Raw genomic sequence first — 15,089 nt, 5'->3', positions numbered from 1 at the left:
CAGAAAGTTGCCTGATTAATTCAATTGATGTCTATATATATATATATATATATATATATATATTTACAACTTCCCTGGTGGCTCAGATGGTAAAGCGTCTGCCTACAATGCAGGAGACCCAGGTTCAATGCCTGGGTCAGGAAGATCTCCTGGAGAAGGAAATGGCAACCCACTCCAATATTCTTGCCTGGAAAATCCCCTGGATGGAAGAGCCTGGTAGGCTACAGTCCACGGGGTCGTAAAGAGTCCGGACACGACTGAGCGACTTCACCTTCACCTTCATATATATTTACACAATCTCACAAATATATATTCCTATATATGTAAACATATAAAATGTATAATACATTTACCCCTACCTATATATAATTTTTTCCTCATCATTTGAGAGTAAATTGGAGATTTTTGTTGTTATTGTTGTTTAGTCACTGAGTCGTGTCCAGCTTTTTTGTAACTCCGTGGACTATAGCCCACCAGGCTCCTCCATCCTTGGGAATGCCCAGGCAAGAATACTGGAGTGGGTTTCCATTTCATTCTCCAAGGCATCTTCCTGACCCAGGGATCGAGCACGCGTCTCCTGAACCATCAGGAGGATTCTACCACTGTGCCACCAGGGAAGCCCCAAGTTGGAGATTATACATCTCTTAAATACTTCTGAAAGTATTTCCTAAGAACACAGATAATCCTTTATCTAATCATAAATTATGGAAATATGGAAATTGAGCACTAATATATTACTATTATCTATTCTCCAATATTCATTAAAATTTTATCAATTGTTCCAATACATGTTTGTTTTGTTTTTGGAATAAATGATAGGTAGGGCAGAGAACTGAGCATGTTTACTGAAAATAAACCTCATTTTAACACAGAAAAAATTTACTAAATGAAGCAGCCTTTAAAGTAGCTTTGAATAAAAGCCTGAAACAAGAGTATGACAGATAGAAGCCTTTGTAAATAATAATTCTCTTGTTTTAGTAGAGACAGTATGTTTGTTTATAGATGCTTCAGAAAAAAAAAAAATACTGTTATCTGCAGTCTGCCATGAATGGATGCTGAATATTTTAATAAAATATAGGAGTATTAAGTCCAGAGGGTCAGTTGTCAATATAAATTGATGAAATCTCTGATTTATACACACACATACACAGAGACAACAAATATAGAAAAATACTTGGATCTTTAAATGGACAATTCCCAGGGAAATGAAGTGGAGAGAGAACCTTGTTCAGGAATTAAGCTATTTTAGGAAGAAATGAACCCTATACACAGCAGGTGTGTATGCTAATAGAATGACTTTGTGTTTTAATTTAGCAGCATTTCCCTACAGAATAATTACATATGTTGTTTACTCACTTATTTTTTAAGACCATTAAGTTTTATAATGTATTTTCTTCCCAGGCTACAGGTTAAAGGCTTTAACATTTGCTTTACTTATGAAAGAGATACATAATAGGTACTCTACTAATTGCAAATATTTATTACCTACAGAATAGTGCATTCAGGAATTCAAATGAACATCTTCATAGACTTACTTTCATAGTTTCCTTTAAGTTTATAAAATTTGTCATATCTTTATTATAAATAATTGTTCCTTGGAATTTATAAAAGTGCACAAATTTTTGAGATAGCTTCAAATGAATACTGCTACACCAATGGAAACTTCTGCAGCTCTGATTAGTTCTCATGGTGTTGCACAGAGGAGAGGGGGAATGGCATAACACACACTGTTAGAAAATTATAATTATAATTCAAAGTATAATAAACTATAATTAAATTATAATTAAAATTATAATAAATTATAATTAAAATTATCTTCAGAAGTACATATTTGTCAACTGAATTAAATCCTTCTGCATGAAACACTCAAAATGAAAGAAACTTTGTTCATTTTGAAGAATCTCTTGGGAAATCACTACAGAATTGCCTTGTAAGAACAAGAAAGCTATACATTTTAAAGGCTTATAAAAGACTTGACAACATGGAGATTATATTCAATTCCCTTACTAGGACAATCATAAATCCATAGAATTTTGGATAAAAGATTCAACAGAGCAGTTGTGCTCATCAGAGAAAATTAGCTAATTGAATTCTTCAAAACACAAGCTCATAAAAAGCCCCATGAAAGAAGCCTATATTTTATCTTACAACATGTCGAACCTGGCTTCTTAGAATGCTATGTTTTAGAGCTTGTTATTTTGATTTCTCTCTGCTGGAGTAGTCAAATCAGTAGAGGAGGCTCAATACACTCATTGTTAGCACAAGAATCTTAAGTAAAGGAGAGAAAGCGCTCAAACAGACTTAATTAGGTAAATGAAGAAAAGATGTTGCATACATTTTTTTTTTAATCTCTGGTTACTAGTTTTATAAATTTTATCAAAAATACTCATAGATATTGTTTTGCAGCAAGCTTTTTTGATAGAAATAATTCGGGACAAATCATGCCAGTCATCTGTCATGATTGTTGGATGGAAATACCATGGCTGGCTAGATTCCAGTTTCTTTCTCTGAAAATACTGGTACATGAGGCTGTTAATTTTGGATATCCAAAGGACACAGGTTCACACAATACAAGCATATTAATTCAAAACACATTATTATATATTAACTGTAACAAATATCATACACTTTTTCCCACACTACGTTCTAAAGTGAATTAAAAGCATAGCTTAAAGGAAAGACTTCCAACATAGACAATCCAAGAGGACAGGTTTTCCAAGAAAAATTTTTGAATTTTTTCCTCAGATAGCTAGCTGTCTCATAGTGTAGAGTCACATTCTCCTTCTTGATAAAGAGTTGATTTTTTTTTTTTTTTAAGACTTGAAATTTGGTTGTCATTAATGAAGCAACCACGCACAACTGAAGCTTTGGGAGGCTTTTAGCCATCCTCACCTTATAATTCGATGAAAGAAAGAATAGGAAAATTGGTTTAAATATTTTGCCTGTTAGATATGATTGTTTTTCTTTCTTATCTCTGTCTCTGCATCTCTTCTATTCTTACAAGGACAATGGTCAATTGGATTAAGTGTCAATCCAACTTCTGTATGACCTCATCTTAGCTTAGCTAAGCATGTCTGCGATGACTTTATTTCCCGATAAGGCCACACAGTAAAACTCTTGGTGATCCCATGAATCGGAGCACGTCAGGCCTCCCTGTCAATCATGAACTCCCGGAGTTCACCCAAACCCATGTCCATCCAGTCAGTGATGCGATCCAGCCATCTCATCCTCTGTTATCCCCTTTTCCTGCTGCCCCCAATCCCTCCCAGCATCAGAGTCCTTTCTAATGAGTCAACTCTTCACATGAGGTGGCCAAAGTACTGGAGTTTCAGCTTTAGCATCAGTCCTTCCAATGAACACCCAGGACTAGTCTCCTTTACAATGGACTGGTTGACTCTCCTTGCAGTCCAAGGGACTCTCAAGAGTCTTCTCCAGCACCACAGTTGAAAAGCATCAATTCTTCAGTGCTTAGCTTTCTTCACAGTCCAACTCTCACATCCATACATGACCACTGGAAAAACCATAGCCTTGACTAGATGGACCGTTTTTGACAAAGTAATGTCTCTGCTTTTAAATATGCTATCTAGGTTGGTCATAACTTTCCTTGCAAGGAGTAAGCATCTTTTAATTTCATGGCTGCAGTCACCATCTGCAGAGATTTTGGAGCCCCCCCCCCAAAAAAAATAAAGTCTGACACTGTTCCCACTGTTTCCCCATCTATTTCCCATGAAGTGATGGGACCAGATGCCATGATTTTCATTTTCTGAATGTTGAGCTTTAAGCCAACTTTTTCACCCTCCTCTTTCACTTTCATCAAGAGGCTTTTTAGTTCCTCTCCACTTTCTGCCATAAGGGTGGTGTCATCTGCATATCTGAGGTTATTGATATTTCTCCCAGCAATCTTGATTCCAGCTTGTGCTTCTTCCAGCCCAGCGTTTCTCATGATGTACTCTCCATATAATTTAAATAAGCAGGGTGACAATATATAGCCTTGACGTACTCCTTTTCCTATTTGGAACCAGTCTATTGTTCCATGTCCAGTTCTAACTGTTGCTTCCTGGCCTGCTTTAGGACTCCATTATTGTCGAAGAAAGTAGCAATAACAGAATTTGTGCTCATAGAAAAGATAAACTGAGAATGGAATAATCAAGTAAATAAGTGATATAGAGAGCCAATTTTGATAGCAAAGTAGACTTTTATGCTGGATATTTGCCTTGGCCTTCAAGTTCACTTTAAACTTGCACCTTCAAGCATGTCAGTAAACACTATGTCATCTTGCCTGTAATAAACAATGTCAGAATTCCAATGTTTCTTTTTACACACTGGACATTTAATACAATTTTAATAAAACTGAAATTTTAACATTAGAGCAAGTTTAGGTAATATTTCCAGTAATGTATCTATAACCCACTAGGTAATATTACTATTGAATCAGATATATTCCTGCTGTTCTGGATTCTCTTTAGAAGATATTAGAAAAATGATGTAATTTAGGTGTGGTTATGTAATCAACTTTTTATGCTTCATTTTATCATAATATATTTCATGTGTAGTTTCAATTACAGTTAAAAGGAACCAACCTGAATTTCCTTTAGTAGGGCAGTTATTTACTTGATTTCATACTTCCTGGTTAAAATAGAGATATTTTGCTTCAAGAGTTTATCTAAACATTGTCATAAAAGGCAAAGAAAAAATATTTGACTATCAAAACACTTGTCACTTAAAACATATGAGGAAATATGTGAATATATGTGATACAAATATCACATTTGTAACCAAGTGTTACTATTCTGTTTTACAATAAGCAATCCTATTTAAAATAGAAGTTCAGTGGATATTTCAAGCAATTCCTTAAAGAAAATGTAAAGTTGAAGGCTGTTCTTTTATTTTTGGCTCTGTGAGTTTAACATTGCCCTAGCTTTATAGAAACACAGTCAAATATGGTTGCTGCATATGGCTATTGAATATTTGATATGTGCCTAAGGTGTTGAATTTTTAATTTAAAATATTTAAATTAAATTTTAAATAAAAACAATTAAAAAATAAAGCAGAGAAAAAAATTTTTGGCTAAACATATTTTATTGTTTGCTAGGACTGCTGCTGTTAAATCACTTCAGCCATGTCCGACTCTGTGTGACCCCACAGATGACAGCACACCAGGCTCCCCCGTCCCTGGGATTCTCAAGGCAAGAACACTGGAGTGGGCTGCCATTTCCTTTTCCAATGCATGAAAGTGAAAAGTGAAAGTGAAGTCGCTCAGTCGCATCCAACTCTTCGTGACCCCATGGACTGCAGCCTATCAGGTTCCTCCATCCATGGAAGTTTTCAGGAAAGAGCACCGGAGTGGGGTGCCATTGTCTTCTCCAGTTCGCTAGGACTACATTTTACCAAAACTGTTGAAAACACAGGATTTAATAAAGATGTGTACATACCAGATGTACATACCAGATTTGAAAACTGACAACAACAACAAAAAAATGATGTTAAGTACCTATTTAGTAAGTTTTAATTGGCTACATGTTGAAATGATAATATTTTAATTATATTTTCCTTTTTATGTGAACATTAAACATTTTAAAGGTATATATTTGGCTTACTTTATCTTCTATTAGAGAGAGCGATATTTGATTTTTAAAAGTAGAGCTACTTATAGTTTCAGAGAATTTACAAACAATTAAGTTTTAGGGTGAAGTAGGATACATATTAAGGAGAAGGCAATGGCACCCCACTCCAGTACTCTTGCCTGGAAAATCCCATGGACGGAGGAGCCTGGTGGGCTACAGTTGAGTGTTCTTGCCTGGAGAATCCCAGGGACGGGGGAGCCTGGTGGGCTGCTATCTATCGGGTCGCACAGAGTCGGGCAAGACTGAAGCGACTTAGCAGCAGCAGCAGCAAAGCATATGTACTGGTTACACAATATTTCATGGCAAATTATACTGGCATGGGTGCCCTAGGACTTGTTTAAATAGTACTATTTCTTCTTTTTCCCATCATTGTTGGATTTACACAGGAATAAGGTCTCACTACACTCCAACAATTTGATTACATTGGGATTTATATTTCTTAAGGTAAACCTTCACATTTTATGCACTTTAATATAAGTTCAAAAATGAATATATAAATGGTTTAAAATGCATCTGAGCCACTGCTGAGTTTTCCTAATTTGTTGACATATTGAGTGCAGCACTTTCACAGCATCACCTTTCAGGATTTGAAATAGCTCAACTGGAATTCCATCACCTCCAGTAGCTTTGTTAGTACGGATACTTCTTAAGGCCCTCTTGACTTCACATTCCAGGATATCTGGCTCCAGGTGAGTGATCACACCATCATGATTATCCAGATCATGAAGATCTTTTATGTACAGTGCTTCTGTGTATTCTTGCCACCTCTTCTTAATATCTTCTGCTTCTGTTAGGTCCCTACAATTTCTGTCCTTTATCAAGCCCATCTTTGCATGAAATGTTCCCTTGGTATCTCTAATTTTCTTGAAGAGAACTCTAGTCTTTCCCATGCTATTGTTTTCCTCTATTTCTTTGCATTGATCACTGAGGAAGGCTTTCTTATTCTCCTTGCTATTCTTTGGAACTCTGCATTCAAATGGGTATATCTTTCCTTTTCTCTTTTGCCTTTTTTAAATTTAAATTTATTTTAATTAGAGGCAAATTACTTTACAATATTGTATTGGTTTTGCCATACATCAACATGAATCCACCACGGGTGTACACGTGTTCCCAATCCTGAACCCCTCTCCCTCCTCCCTCCCCATACCATCCCTCTGGGTCATCCCAGTGCACCAGCGCCAAGCATCCTGTATCCTGCATCAAACCTGGACTGGTGATTCATTTCTTATATGATATTATACATGTTTCAATGCCATTCTCCCAAATCATCCCCACTCCTCCCTCTCCCACAGAGTCCACAAGACTGTTCTATACATCAATGTCTCCTTTGCTGTCTTGCATACAGGGTTATTGTTTCCATCTTTCTAAATTCCATATATATCCATTAGTATACTGTATTGGTGTTTTTCTTTCAGGCTTACTTCACTCTGTATAATAGGTTCCAGTTTCATCCACCTCATTAGAACTGATTCAAATGTATTCTTTTTAATGGCTGAGTAATACTCCATTGTGTATATGTACCACAGCTTTCTTATCCATTAATCTGCTGATGGACATTTAGGTTGCTTCTATGTCCTGGCTATTATAAACAGTGATGAACATTGGGGTACACGTGTCGCTTTCATTTCTGGTTTCCTCGGTGTGTATGCGTAACAGTGGGATTGCTGGGAGGAAAGTTCATATCAATACAGGCATACCTCAAGAAACAAGAAAAAAGTCAAATAAATAACCTAACTCTACACCTAAAGCAACTAGAAAAGGAAGAAATGAAGAGCCCCAGGGTTAGCATAAGGAAAGAAATCTTAAAAATTAGGGCAGAAATAAAAGCAAAAGAAACAAAAGAGACCATAGCAAAAATCAACAAAGCCAAAAGCTGGTTCTTTGAAAGAATAATTAAAATTGACAAACCATTAGCCAGACTCATCAAGAAACAAAGGGAGAAAAATCAAATCAATAAAATTAGAAATGAAAATGGAGAGATCACAACAGACAACACAGAAATACAAAGGATCATAAAAGACTACTATCAGCAATTATATGTCAATAAAATGGACAACGTGGAAGAAATGTACAAATTCTTAGAAAAGTACAACTTTCCAAAACTGAACCAGGAAGAAATAGAAAATTTTAACAGACCCATCACAAGCACAGAAATTGAAACTGTAATCAGAAATCTTCCAGCAAATAAAAGCCCAGGACCAGACGGCTTCACAGCCGAATTCTACCAAAAATTTAGAGAAGAGCTAACACCTACACTACTCAAAATCTTCCAGAAAATTGCAGAGGAAGGTAAACTTCAAACTCATTCTATGAGGCCACCATCACCCTAATACCAAAACCTGACAAAGATGCCACAAAAAAAAAAAAGAAAGAAAGAAAACTATAGGCCAATATCAATGATGAACAAAGATGCAAAAATCCTTAGCAAAATTCTAGCAATCAGAATCCAACAACACATTAAAAAGATCATACACCATGACCAAGTGGGCTTTATCCCAGGGATGCAAGGATTCTTCAATATCCGCAAATCAATCAATGTAATACACCACATTAACAAATTGAAAAATAAAAGCCATATGATTATCTCAATTGATGCAGAGAAAGCCTTTGACAAAATTCAACATCCATTTATGATCAAAACTCTCCAGAAAGCAGGAATAGAAGGAACATACCTCAACATAATAAAAGCTATATATGACAAACCCACAGCAAACATTATCCTCAATGTTTGAAAAATTGAAAGCATTTCCCCTAAAGTCAGGAACAAGACAAGGGTGCCTACTCTCACCACTACTATTCAACGTAGTTTTGGAAGTCTTGGCCACAGATTTCAGAGCGGAAACAGAAATAAAAAGAATCCAAATTGGAAAAGAAGAAGTAAAACTCACTGTGTGCAGATGACATGATCCTCTACATAGAAAACCCTAAAGACTCCACCAGCAAATTACTAGAGCTAATCAATGAATATAATAAAGTGGCAGGATATAAAATCAACACACAGAAATCCCTTGCATTCCTATACACTAATAATGAGAAAATAGAAAGAGAAATTAAGGAAACAATCCCATTCACCATTGCAACGAAAAGAATAAAATACTTAGGAATATATCTACCTAAAGAAACTAAAGTCCTATATATAGAAAACTGTAAAACACTGGTGAAAGAAATCAAAGAGGACACTAATAGATGGAGAAATATACCGTGTTAATGGATCTGAAGAATCAATACAGTGAAAATGAGTATACTACCCAAAGCAATCTATAGATTCAATGCAATCCCTATCAAGCTACTAACGGTATTTTTCACAGATAGAACAAATAATTTCACAATTTGTATGGAAATACAAAAAACCTCGAATAGCCAAAGCAATCTTGAGAAAGAAGAACGGAACTGTAGGTATCAACCTGCCTGACTTCAGGCTCTACTACAAAGTGACAGTCATCGAGACAGTATGGTACTGGCACAAAGACAGAAATATAGATCAATGGAACAAAATAGAAAGCCCAGAGATAAACCCACACACTATGGACACCTTATCTTTGACAAAGGAGGCAAGAATATGCATTGGAGAAAAGGCAGTCTCTTTAACAAGTGGTGCTGGGAAAACTGGTCAACCACTTGTAAAAGAATGAAACTAGAACACTTTCTAACACCATACACAAAAATAATCTCCTTTGCTTTTCACTACTCTTCTTATCACAGCTATTTCTAAGGCCTCCTCAGACAGCCAATTTGCTTTTTTGCATCTTTTTCTTAGGGACGGTCTTGATCCCTGTATCCTATACAATGTGATGAACCTCCATCCATAGTTCATCAGGCACTCTGTCTATCAGATCTAGTCCCTTAAATCTATTTCTAACTTCCACTGTATAATCATAAGGGATTTGATTTAGGTCATACCTGAATTGTTTAGTGTTTTTCCCCACTTTCTTCAATTTAAGTCTGAATTTGGCAATAAGGAGTTCATGATCTGAGCCACAGTCAGCTCCCAATCTTGTTTTTGCTGCCTATATAGAGCTTCTCCATCTTTGGCTGCAAAGAATATAATCAATCTGATTTTGGTGTTGACCATCTGATGATGTCCACGTGTAGAGCCTTCTCTTGTGTTATTAGAAGAGGGTGTTTGCTATGACCTGTGCATTCTCTTGGCAAAACTCTATTAGCCTTTGTCCTGCTTCATTCTGTACTCCAAGGCCAAATTTGCCTATTACTTCAGGTATTTCTTGACTTCCTACTTTTGCATTCCAGTCCCCTATAATGAAAAGGACATCTTTTTTGGGTGTTACTTCCAAAAGGTCTTGAGGTCTTCATAGATCCTTTCAACTTGAGCTTCTTCAGTGTTTCTTTTCAGGGCATAGACTTGGATTACCATGATATTGAATGGTTTGCCTTGGAAACGAACAGAAATCAGTCTGTCGTTTTTGAGACTGCATCCAAGTAATGCATTCAGACTCTTTTGTTGACCATGATGGCTACTCCATTTCTTCTATGGGATTCCTGCCCACAGTAGTAGATATAATGGTCTTCTGAGTTAAATTCACCGATTCCAGTCCATCTTAGTTCGCTAATTCCTAGAATGTCAACGTTCACTCCTGCCATCTCCTGTTTGACCACTTCCAATTTGCCTTAATTCATAGACCTAACATTCCAAGTTACTATGCAATATTCTCTTCACAGCATCGGACCTTGTTTTTATCACCAGTCACATCCACCACTGGGTGTTGTTTTTGCTTGGCTCCATCCCTTCATTCTTTCTGGAGTTATATCTCCACTGACCTCTAGTAGCATATTGGACACCTACCAACCTGGGGAGTTCATCTTTCAGTATGCTATCTTTGCCTTTTCATACTGTTCATGGGGTTCTCAAGGCAAGAATACTGAAGTGGTTTGCCATTACCTTCTCCAGTGGACCACATTCTGTCATGACCAACCTAGACAGCATATTAAAAAGCAAAGAGATTACTTTGCTAACAAAGATCCGTCTAGTCAAAGCTATGGTTTTTCCAGTAGTCATGTATGGATGTGAGAGCTGGAGTAAAAAGAAAGCTGAATACAGAAGAATTGATGCTTTTGAACTGTGGTGTTTGAGAAGACTGCAGACCCTTGGACTTCAAGGAGATCAAACCAGTCCATTCTAAAGTAAATCAGCCCTGAACATTCATTGGAAGGACTGATGTTGAAGCTGAAACTCCAATACTTTGGCCACCTGACCGAAGAGCTGACTCATTTGAAAAGACCCTGATGATGGGAAAGATTGAGGGCAGGAGGAGAAGGGAATGACAGAGGATGAGGTGGCTGCATGGCATCACTGACTTAACGGACATGAGTTTGATAAAGTCCGGGAGTTGGTGATGGATAGGGAAAACTGGCGTGCTGCTGTCCATTGGGTCTCAATGAGTCGGACATAACTGAACGACTGAACTGAACTGAATTTGCATGAGATGTTCCCTTGGTATTTCTAATATTCTTGAAGAGATCTCTAGTCTTTCCCATTCTTTTGCTTCCCTCTATTTCTTTGCATTGATCCCTGAGGAAGACTTTCTTACCTCTCCTTGTTATACTTTGGAACTCTGCATTCAAATGGGTATATATCTTTCCTTGTCTCCTTTACCTTTAGATTCTGTTCTCTTTTTCAGCTATTTGTGAGGCCTTATCAGAAAACAATTTTGCCTTTTTTTCATCTTTTTCTTGGGGATGCTTGGTCACTGCCTCCTGAATAATGTCATGAGCCACTGTTCATAGTTCTTCAGGCATTCTGTCTATCAGACCTAATCCCTTGAATCTATTTGTCACTCCCACTGTGTAATCATAAGAGATTTAATTTAGGTCATACCTGCATTGTCTAGTGGTTTTCCCTAGTTTCTTCAATTTAAGTCTGAATTTTGCAATAAGAAGTTTATGGTCTGAGCCACAGTCAGCTCTTTGTTTAATTTTTGTTGACTGTATAGAGCTTCTCCATCTTGGCTGGAAAGAAAATAATCAATCTGGTTTCCTATTGTCCATCTGATGATGTCCATGTTTAAAGTCTTCTGTTGTGTTGTGGAAGAGGGTTTTTGCTATGATCAGTGTGTTCTCTTGGCAAAACTCTGTTAGCCCTTTCCCTGCTTCATTTTGTATTCCAAGGCCAAATTTGCCTGTTAATCCAGGTATCTCTTGACTTCCTACTTTGACAAACTTAGAAAACATATTAAAAAGCAGAGACATTACTTTGCCAACAAAGGTCCATCAATCAAACTATGGTTTTTCCAGTAGTCATATATAGATTTAAGAGTTGGACCACAAAGAGAGCTGATCTCTGAAGAATTGATGCTTTTGAACTGTGGTGTTGGAGAAGATTCTTGAGAGTCCCTTGTACTGCAAGAAGATCCAACCAGTGCATTCTAAAGGAAATCAATCCTGAATATTCACTGGAAGGACTGATGCTGAAGGTGGAACTCCAATATTTTGGCTGGCTGTTGAGAAGAACTGACTCACTGGAAAAGACCGTGATGCTGGGAAAGATTGAGTGCAGGAGGAGAAGGGGATGAAAGAGGATGAGATGGTTGGGTGGCATCCCTGACTGGATGGACATGGGTTTGAGAAAGCTCCAGGAGTTGGTGATGGACAGGGAATCCTGGCGTGATGCAGTCCATGGGGTTGCAAAGAATCAGACATGACTGACCGACTGAACTGAGCTGAACTATATTAAGTATATTTTCATAGAAGAACTATACTTGCCACCTTAGAGGAGTTAAATCAAGGGTGGTTTTCCAACATAAACAGAAAAAAAGAAAAAAAATCTGCTCTTACCGAGCTACCATGCACTTGAAGAAATGCTAATCAAAAGCATGCTATGTGCAAGGCCAAAATTAGGATATTTTGTTCTTTTTTTAAATCTATTTTCCTAAGTGAAAATATTGGCTCTGTTATATGATTGATTACTACTAATTGTTTAATGGTTGTAACAATAACCATTCCCAAGTCATTGCTCCTGTCTTCTGATTACTAAGGTATTATATGTGAGAGTTACATAAGGCTAAGCAAAGCACCACCCGCTTAAACCAGTGTCATCAGTAGGCCTATTCTCTGGGGAAAAAACAAAAACAAAAACACTGCTATTCATTTGGTAACTTGTTTCCTGTTTATACATATATATATATATATATATATATATATAAAATACCTATAAATGAATATGGGAGAAGGCAATGGCACCCCACTCCAGTACTGTTGCCTGGAAAATCCCATGGATGGAGGAGCCTGGTAGGCTGCAGTCCATGGGATCGCTAAGAGTCGGACACGACTGAGCGACTTCACTTTCACTTTCCACTTTGATGCATTGGAGAAGGAAATGGCAACCCACTCCAGTGTTCTTGCCTGGAAAATCCCATGGATGGAGAAGCCCAGTAGGCTGCAGTCCATGGGGTCTCACAGAGTTGGGCACAACTGAAGCGACTTAGCAGCAGCAGCAGCATAAATGAATATACCATACATGCATTTTTTCATCCTCATTTTCAGTTAACATATTGCACTACTCTCTATATTAATAAATATTTTAATACTTCACAAATATTATTCTTACTTATTATATACTATTTTTGGATTAAATGCAAAATATTCCCATTAACTTTCCATAGGCTGTTTTGAATATTTCTCTACAATAAATAGTTCTTTTATGTTAATTATTGTAAAATGAATCTTTTTATCAACTTCTGATTAGTGTAAGATAATTTTTAAAAAGTGAAATTATAGGATAAAGGAGGCAACTATTTAAAAGACTTGAAATATTGCAAAAAGTTAGAAGAATAAATCAATTTATATTTATGCTCATAGTTCATAAAAGTATTGTCTCACAAATTTTTACCAGTACTGGTCATTTTCTAAATTTTTGTCCTAATATTTCATATAGTGTAAGTTCTGTTCATATCATTTATCAACTTTATATTAAGAATTATATTCAAATTTGTATTTTTTGTATTATATTTTATGTATGGCTAGTCATTTTCCTTTTACTAATTTAAAACAAGTAGTTTTCTTAAAATCTTGTCCTTTTTGTGGCATAGTAATTAGAACCAAAGCAAACAAATTATTTCTCATTTAGGGAAGAATAATACCATATTCTCTCTCCATCTGCATTTCATTATATCCTTTAAGTTTAGAAGTTAATAGACATGTTTAATTTGAGAGTAGTAAGTGTTACATGAATTATGATTTTGGAATCAATGAAAATACTTAGTGTTTCTACTTCCAAGGCACAAAAGAATTATGACAAAATTAAAGCAAAAGTAAAATTAAATCCAAACAAAAATAAATACATTTTTAAATCCTATCAGAAGAAAATACTGTAGATATCCATTACCTCACCTGGTATGTGCATATTTTCTATGCCCTGAAATGGATTAGAGCTTTAACAAATGTCATATATATACACACCCATATATTTCTACTACAGTGAGATTCCTTTCAGACCACCGTTTTGTAGGTATGAAAACCTGATGTGAATTAATCAGCTTTTCTGAGAATCAGGTTACTGATTGGAGGGATAGCTGAAAGGACTGCATATTGGCTTGGATCTGTATTTTAGTTCAAGTAGCTTTAAAACTGAGCTCTACAGCAGGAAACCATTCCCCTATGAAAATCTTCTGGACATAAATGCAACTGAATTTAATTATAAAGGCCTGGGATTCTGGATCAATCTTTCAGAAAATGTCAAATTAAATAGAAAATGACTGGTTTACCTTGGAGACAGCTTCACACTTTAGAAAACTGCCTTGAAGAAGTTGTTTATGTGATGAAGCCTCCAGTGTGTCTTTAATACCATACAAGTACATATATGACTCCAATAATAGTATCAAAATGTGAATTGTGTGGTAGAATTATAAACAAATAAGAGAAATAAATAGAAAGCTAGCTTGAGTAAACTCAACTGTATATCTGCTAAAGTATGAAAGTATGAGTTTTTGCATTTTGGAATGGTAAGACATAACCTTGTAATTTTTTGTTTGTTGTCTTTGATTTTTAGTTGTTTTTTTTTTTTAAATACAAAGGCAGTTGGTGTCACTGAAAATATAAATTGAAAATGGAAAATATTTATTGTTTGATGCAAACTCTTCCAATCAAATCAAAGTAGAAATGATATTTAGGGATATACACTTCCCATGATACAACAAAACTAGATTTTGAAAGGGATTTCAACTTGTGGGTATTTTATCATATTAAATATTATATTCTATGTATATATAATATTTGTGTGTATATATATGTAGTATATATAATGTGCTAGTAACACACCTGCTATCATGCTCAGTTACTTCAGTTGTGTCTGGCTCTTTGCAAATCTATGGACTGTAGCCCATCAGGCTCCTCAGTCCACGGGATTCTCCAGGCAAGAATACTGGAATGGGTTGCCATAACTTCCTCCATGGGATCTTCCTGATCCAGGGATTAAACTCAAGTCTCTGATGTCTCCTGCATTGGCACGTGGAT

Source organism: Bos grunniens, chromosome 26, assembly GCF_055505025.1.
Source record: "Bos grunniens cultivar Pamir isolate PY7600 chromosome 26, Bosgru_T2T1.0, whole genome shotgun sequence".
Classification (NCBI taxonomy): Eukaryota; Metazoa; Chordata; class Mammalia; order Artiodactyla; family Bovidae; genus Bos; species Bos grunniens.
The sequence above is the reverse complement of the archived record's forward strand: the minus strand, read 5'-3'. Positions refer to the sequence as shown.